This window comes from Petaurus breviceps, unplaced genomic scaffold, assembly GCF_028583685.1.
Source record: "Petaurus breviceps papuanus isolate PSGF00001 unplaced genomic scaffold, PetGlider_PUasm1.0 47, whole genome shotgun sequence".
Classification (NCBI taxonomy): Eukaryota; Metazoa; Chordata; class Mammalia; order Diprotodontia; family Petauridae; genus Petaurus; species Petaurus breviceps.
Genome location: NW_027186349.1, coordinates 3,032,068 through 3,040,254, shown reverse-complemented (window position 1 = coordinate 3,040,254; position 8,187 = coordinate 3,032,068). Strand labels below are relative to the sequence as shown.

General features: G+C 37.0%; 1 pseudogene; it reads right to left on the bottom strand.

Annotated features, from left to right (window-relative positions):
* Window positions 1-588: 588 nt before the first annotated feature.
* Window positions 589-8,187, bottom strand: part of LOC138171801 (ribose-phosphate pyrophosphokinase 2 pseudogene) — a 20,529-nt pseudogene continuing 12,930 nt past the window's right edge.

Sequence of the window (8,187 nt, the reverse complement as noted above, 5' to 3'; positions counted from 1 at the left end):
AAATGAAGGTACAGCCTAGGGATGGAGTAGTACTTAGAACAGGGACTTTGTAATTGATTGAATGATTGGAAGGTCCTGGGGTGGGGTAGTACTTGGAGATTATTTAATCACACTTAGTAAATGCTGTATTTTGAATGATGCCATGTTTTGATCTTCTCTGTTCTTGGTTTGTCATTGAATAAAATGGAGAGCACCTATGCTGGTATTTTGAACCTTGGGAAGTTGCCTTTCCTTGGCATTACATTACAGGGGTATATCACATGAAGATTTTTTTCTTTACATTAAGGTTAGATGAAACATGAAAATGTGTGTGAACAGTGGGGAAAGAATTATTAGATAGGAAGATTTTTTTTTTAAGAAAGAGAAAGATATTGGGGGGGGGGGCAGAGTCAAGATGGCAGAGTAGAAGCACGACCTTCCTGCAGCTCTGGCTTCCACCCTCCCCAATCCATGTAAAAAGGGGACTCTAAACAAACTTTGGAGCTGCAGAACCCACAAAATGACACAGAGAAGCTAACCTCCCACTGAGGATAGCCTGGCAGGCCGGCAGGAATCCAGCACAGTGCTCTTGGAGCCGAACCCAGCCCCTCACCAAGGCTTTAGCCCCAGGCGGGCCTGACCAGCCTTCAGCCAGAGGGACTCCAGATCAGCAGCTGCTGTGCCTGTTTCCAGATTTATCAACACATAGACACAAAGGACAAAGTGAGAGGTCAGTACAGTCTGGACTTTGGGACCAGGAAGTGGTAGTGCCTGACTTTGACCCCCAGGGCGAAAAGCCTCTGAGACACTTGCACAGCACCACATGGCACCTTCAGCTCCTGGACTGCAGAGTGTAGGGAGACCAAGCACCAGTCTGAGGGGTAATCGCTCTTGCTTTAACCTGCTTGGATCTGCATTGCAGTCTAGGGTGGACGTCCTAATATTGTAATTTTTCATCTATTGTTCTGACAAAAAAATTTTAAAATCTTTTTTTTCTTATCAAAAGAGAAATTTGCAACACATTTTTTGTTTGATTTTTTTTTTTTTTTTGCTTTTTGGAATGCAACATATTTTTTTTTCTTAAAATACCTGAGTACAATATTAGAGGAAATGACAGGAAATTCATTTTGTAACAGTGACGTGATCATTATAAGAACCACAAACAATACAATTCTTGGACATCAACAATAGCTAATAAAGGAGGGGGCAGAGGCAAGATGGCTGAGTAGAAACAGGACTTGCACAGGGTTCCGGCTTCCACCTTCCCCAATTCATGTAAAAGGGGACTCTGAACAAACTTTTTAGCTACAGAACCCACAAAATGAGCAAACCTCCTCCTGAGGACAGCCCGGAAGGCTGGCAGGACATGGCCAGCACAGAGCTGTGGGAGCCAAACTCAGCCCCTTGTGAGCCAGAGATTTTAGCCCCAGAGTGGGCCTGACCAACCACCAGCTGGAGGGACTCCAGATAACCAGGAGCTGTGGCAGTTTCCAGAATTATCAACAAATAAATGCTAAGGGCAAAGTGAGAGGTCAGTGCAGTGTGGACTTTGGGATCCAGTAGTTGGAAGTATGGTCAGCCTCTTCCTCCATGGCGAGAAGCCGCTGAGGAACCAGGGCACTGCAGCTGCCCCCACATGGCAGCTTCAGCTCCTGGCCTGCAGTGTGTAGGGGGACCAAGCAACTAGTCTGAGGGGTAATCACTCTTGCTTCAACCTGCTTGGATCTGGATTGTGGTCTAGGGTGGAGGCCCTGGGGTGTGTGACCAGCTTGCTAGAGCATGTAGAAATTCAGAGAGGACACCCATCTAATAACTTTGGAAGCTAACAAAATACCAGCATTCGGGACGGAGCTCCCCTGTCTGGTGACAGAGTCCTACTGTGGCAAAAGTCAAGGGGTCAAGTGACTGAGTGGTGACATGAGCAGGCAAAGGAAGCAAAATAAATAGAGTAAACCAACTTTACATTCTTATTTGGTGAGAAAAGCACCAAAGCATGGAACAGGAGAAAGACAGTAAAGTCAGAACTCCTGCACCAAAAGCTTCAAAGAAAAGTACGAGTTGGTTAAGTCCATAGAGGACCTTAAGAAGCAAAAAAGAGAAGTGGAGGAAAAATTGGGAAGAGAAATGAGAGCAATGCAACAAAATTATGAAATGAGAGTCAACAGCCTGACTGAGGAAAATAACACCTTATAAAATAGACTTACTCAAATGGCAAAAGAGGCTAAAAAAGGCAATGAGGAGAAGAATGCCTTAAAAACCTCCATTTGCCAAATGGAAAAAGAATCTCAAAAGCACACTGAGGAGAATCATTCCTTCAGAATTAGATTGGAGCAAATGGAAGTTAGTGTCTTTATGAGAAATCAAGAGGCTGTTAAACAGATCCAAACAAATGAAAGAATAGAAGGCAATGAGAAATATCTCATTGGAAAAACAACTGACCTGGAAAATATATCCAGGACAGATAATTCAAAAATTACTGGGCAACCTGAAAGCCATAATCAAAGAAAGAACCTAGAAATCATCCTCCAATAAATTCTCAAGGAAAACTGCCCTGATGTTTTAGAACCAGAGGGCAAAATAGAGGTTGAAAGAATCCACCAATCACCTCCTGAAAAATATCCCAAAAATAAAACTCCTAGGAATATTATAGCCAGGTTCCAAAATTCCCAGATCAAGGAGAGAATATTATAAGCAGCCAGGGACAAAACCTTTAGTACTGTAGAAACACAAACAGTATAGCACAGGATGTGGCAGTGTCTACACTGAGGGATCGAAGGCCTTAGAATATGATATTCCAAAGGGCAAAGGAGCTGGGATTAAAACCAAGAATCACCTACCCAGCAAAACTGAGTATCATGTTTCAGGGGAAAATATGGTCATTCAGTGGAATAGAAGACTTTCAATCATTCTTGATGAAATAACCAGAGTTGAATAGAAAATTTGACATTCAGGTACAAGAGGCAAGAGAAGCATGAGATGGTAAACCGGGAAAAGAAATAATAAAGAACTTATCAAAGTTGAACTATTTAGATTCCTACATAGAAAAATGATAATTTTAACTTATGAAGCTTTTCTCAGTATGAAAATAGTTGAAAGGAATATAAATAAATAAATATACACACACATATACATGTCTATATGGGAGGGTATATGGGCAAATGAATACATATGTGAATGTGTGTATATATGTTTTCAGGTATACATAGACAGAGGGAACAGGACCAATTTAATAAGAAGAGATGATACTTAAAAGGTGAAATTAAGAGGTGAGAGAGGAATATGATGAGAGGAGATGGGGAGCAACAAAATTGGGTAAACTATCTCATATAATAGTGGCAAGGGTAAATGGTTACCATGGAGGGGAAGAACAGGAAGTCAAAAAGGCAAAATCTTATTTTCATTGAATTTGGTTCAGGGAGAGAATGACATACACACTAAATAGGGTATCTTACCCTACAGGAGAATAGGGTGTAATGGGATGAGAGGGGGGGATGATGGAAGGGAGGGTAAGCTGGGGGAGAGGGAAGTTGGAAGCACCTACTTTTGAAAAGGGATAGGATCAAAGTAGAGAACACAACAAACCATAGGTAGGATAGGAGGGAGGGAAATATAGTCAGTCTTTTACAATATATCTACTATGGTAATGTTTTGCATAGCTAAACATGGACAACCTATACGGAGTATAGGTCACTATACTCACACCCAGTAAGGGTGGGTGACAAAGGAGGAAGGTAATGAATCTGGAATTCAAAGTTTTAAAATCAAATGTTTAAAAATATATAAATAGTATTATCAATACTATTTTACATGTAATTGGGAAATAAGATATACAGGCATTGGGATATAGAGACCCACCATGCCCTACTGGAAAAGGAGAAGGGGGTATTGGATAAATTACCAGAGAGAGAGCAGATTGGAGGAGGGGATATCTTTTGGGAGCACTATTTTGGGGTGGAGGGTAGGGAAAAATGGGGAAAAATTTGTAACTAAAAATATGGCAGAAATAAATAATGTAACCCAGAAGTTAATAAAGCATTAAAAAAATAACAATAGCTAATAAAGGAAAGATCCATACTATAAATACTTACTGATTGATATGGCAAAGTTTTGGGGTAACTTTGGTATAATCATGGTTCCCCAGTCAATTTATTTGAAAAGTGACACAAGCTGGTTCTACCTGCATGTAGCAGAATCGGATGTAAATGAGAGACTCCGGCAGTTTCATTTACTATGGGTCAATCTAGATAGATCCACAGGAAACAAAATACCTTAAAATACTAGCATCTTCTCTTGAAGACATCTTTACAGATTATTTGATCTTTCTCATGTATCTAGTTCTATCTGTATATATGTAAAGACAGCCATATTTAGTATCATAAATTTATTTCAAAAATAGGCAAAAAATTTTATGCTAAATAAATGCTAATGATTTCTCATGAGAGCAGGCTGTCTATATAGATTTCATCTTGGATTGTGCTAGAGGATAAAATCAGTTCTGGTCACTATCATTTCAATGGGTTTCACGTGTTCTGAATGTTAGTTATACTATTTCCACTGTACTCCAACAACACAAACATAAATAACAGCACAAAGTCTTTTGGGATAGCTTATATATGAAGCCAAAGTAGTGTCTTTAGTTCCTTCTTTTAACATTTTTGATGAACTTAGCAGTCAGAAAGTCATTTTTTTTCAATCTGTTGTTTATGAATCTGGACATTTAAACTGTAGCACATAATTTTCTTGCAGATTACTTTAGAATTCTCTCTCAGATGCTCTTTTACTGTATAGAAAGATGAAGTAAGGTTGATGCCAACAACTGAAATGTCAGATAAATTATCCTTTTTTATGTCAGTTATTCTAAAGATTCTTTCAATGCCAGAATAGAAATTCCTAAATACTGCTGTAATTAAAAATAGATAACGCAGTTGGCTATTTTTACCTAGAAAATTGTGAGATGACATTATCTACCACTGATTGGTGTGCACAATGCATGTAACTTTTTTTTTGGTTTGAATTATACAGACTTATCATCTAGCCAAAGTGCATTAAGAAACAAGATCAGATACTATTCAGGGTTTCTGTTTGTTTGTTTGTTTGTGTGTTTTTTGGGGGATAAGGAGAGTGGTGCTGTATTGACAACCAAGTTTCCTTTGACTTCTGAATTAAGAAAAAATGTATAAACAGTCATTTTTCATATAACAAAATAATGGTTTAATGAGTTCACTGACACTCTTGGGAATAATCTGGTATTCTAATCAAACAGTTAACATTTATCTACAAATACTTTTCCCCCAAATTTCCTTTATTACTGCCTTCTAGATAAATATTTTAACTTAGGGATAACTTAATGAATCAACTGCTAGAGACTTTTAACTATTTTAGACTACAAATAACATAAGTACAAAAACCACAAAAAAGGGAAAGCAGCATTATATAATCATATGTTTAATATTCTTGATGATTCCCAAACTTTACTCATTTCAAAGAGAAAAATTAAGATTGAATAGGTTTTAGTGGATTTAAGCCCCAAATATTGCCTTAGTCAAGTGTGAGTATACATTGCTCTATATTTAATTGTTTGAAAGTTCAATGATTTGGAGCCCAATCATTGAAATGTCAATTTTTCTTTCCTGAAAAAAAAAGCAAAAGTTGCAGCTAAATGCTATGATAAATGAATATTATAAGGCAGAATGGAGTGTGAATTTGTAAAGCTTTGAGATTTTCTGTGCGATATCCCTTTTCAATTTGTAATGCACTACCAAGAGTCAGGACTTGTCAGATAATTTAATTTAGACATTAGAGTCTGAAAACAGATTACATATAAATATTTCTAAATAATTCTAATGCCAGAAATCATTTTGGAATTTTTCGACATGGAAAGTTTTTGTTTAGAAATAAGCAGAAATTTACAGCAATATGATGGTCAACTTAGAAGTAATATGTAAAACTACATCCATTTATACTACATTGTCCTTAACTGATTTGTCTTCAAATTTCCATCAGCAAATTGGTCAATGGCCATAATTAAAGTTATCAAAACTGTTCAAACTAAGTTCAAGAAATTAATTTAAACTCCAATTAACAAAAGATGTCAACATTCAAGTTGTCCTACAATTCTCTAAAATAAATAATTAAATATATTTATTTGATCTTTCACATGTATCTGGATCTATCTGTATATATGTAAACACAGCCATCATTGAACAACTTGCCAAATGTGGCAGCCATGTCATCACAAGGAAGACTACATGATCCTTCACACTGATGACCAAAACTGTCCTCATCTACCTCATTTACCTTCTCTCTTTCTTCTTGAATCAAAGCAAACTCCACATTCAGTCTGTCTGCAATTGATGTCACTCTTTTAATATCACCAACATCTGGAGACACAATGATACAATTCCTCCATTCTGCAATATTTTCTTGAATCCCTTGCAAGACTGCAGGTAACGCACCCAAGTTACCCACTGGAATATTCAAAAGACAAAACAAAACAGAAAAAAAAAACCTGTATCAGAGAAGCATGGAGATCTATCTTAATGATATGATCAGTCCCAGCAACAAAGCATATTGGTCACAAGTTATGCAGAAATTGGAGCATGACTCTTGTGTTTTTTGAGATGTTGGCAATGTTGAACACAATGTTGAAAAGATGGGATCACTGCAGTTAAGATAGATGATGATGCAATTTTGCAAGCATTATTCATTATGAGAAGTTCCATCATGTTATCATTAATTTCCCCACAGCCAATTTGGATGATGTAGACATCTCTTCTCATACTTTCTTAAATTTCTACACTGGTCTCCTGGTTACTGAATTTCTTTCTTTTTTTTGTAGTTTATTTTTATTTTTTAGTTTACATCATTAATTTCCACAAGATTTCGAGTTATAAATTTTCTCCCCCTTTTCCCCCTTCCTACCACCCAAAAACATTGATCCCACTAAATATTCCTTCCCCCAAGCTTCTCTTTCCTATATCTTCCACCATACCCCATCCAACTTTCCAGTAGGGCATGGTGGATTTCTATGCCCCAGTGACTGTATATCTTATTTCCCAGTTACATGTAAAATTACACACACACACACATAAACATACACATGTATGTACACACACATATATGATTCTATATCCTTCAACTATTCTCATACTGAGAAAAAACTTTCACAAGTTACCATTATTGTTATTGCATGTAGGAATGTAAGTAGTTCAACTTTTTGAGATGTAATGAAAGTAATATTATGGGGAAAATTCCTGTCTCTAAATGTGTACATCAATAAAAGTGAGAATGAACAGGTTAATGAATTGGGCATTAAACTAAAAATCTAGGAAAAGAATACAATTAAAAAGCCCAATTAAAACACTGAAATTGATTTAATTAATTAATTAATTAATTTTATTTTTCCACATTCATTTCCACAAGATTTTTAGTTCCAAATTTTCTCCTTATTTTCTGCCCTATCCCCACCCTGAGATGGCATGCATTCTGATTACCCTTTCCCCCAGTCTGCCCTCCCTTTTATCACCCCCCCATCACCTTCCCCCCTACTTTGTTGTAAGGCAAGATAGATTTTTATACCCCATTGCTTGTATAATTTATTTCCCATTTACATGTAAAAAGCATTTTTTAACATTTATTTTTTTTAACTATGAGTTACAAATCCTCTCCCTTCTTCCCTCTCCACCAGCCTTCACTGATATGGCAAGCAATTCAATACAAGTCATACATGTATAGTTATGTACAATACTTCCAAAATGGTCATGTTGTGAAAGACTAGGTATATTTCCTTCCATACTATTCCAACCCCTCCTCATTCATTCTATTCTATTCTCCTGTGACCCTGTCCCTTTTCAAAAGTATTTGCTTCTGACTACCCCCTCCCTCAGTCCATTCCCTTTACTTTTCTGTAGGGTAAGATAACTAGTTGAGTGTATATGTTAGTCCCTCCTTAAGTCATATCTGGTGAGAGTAAGGTTCACTTCCCCCTCTTTCCCTCCATACGGAAACCATTTTCTTGCCTCTTTGGTGTGAGATAATTTACCCTACTCTATCTCTCCTTTTCTACTTCTCCCAATATATTCCTCCCTCACCCTTTGATTTTGTTTTTAGATAGCATCCTTTCATATTCAACTCACCTTGTGCTTTCTACCTATCTATCTATCTATCTATCTATCTATCTATCTATCTATCTATCTATCTATCTATCTA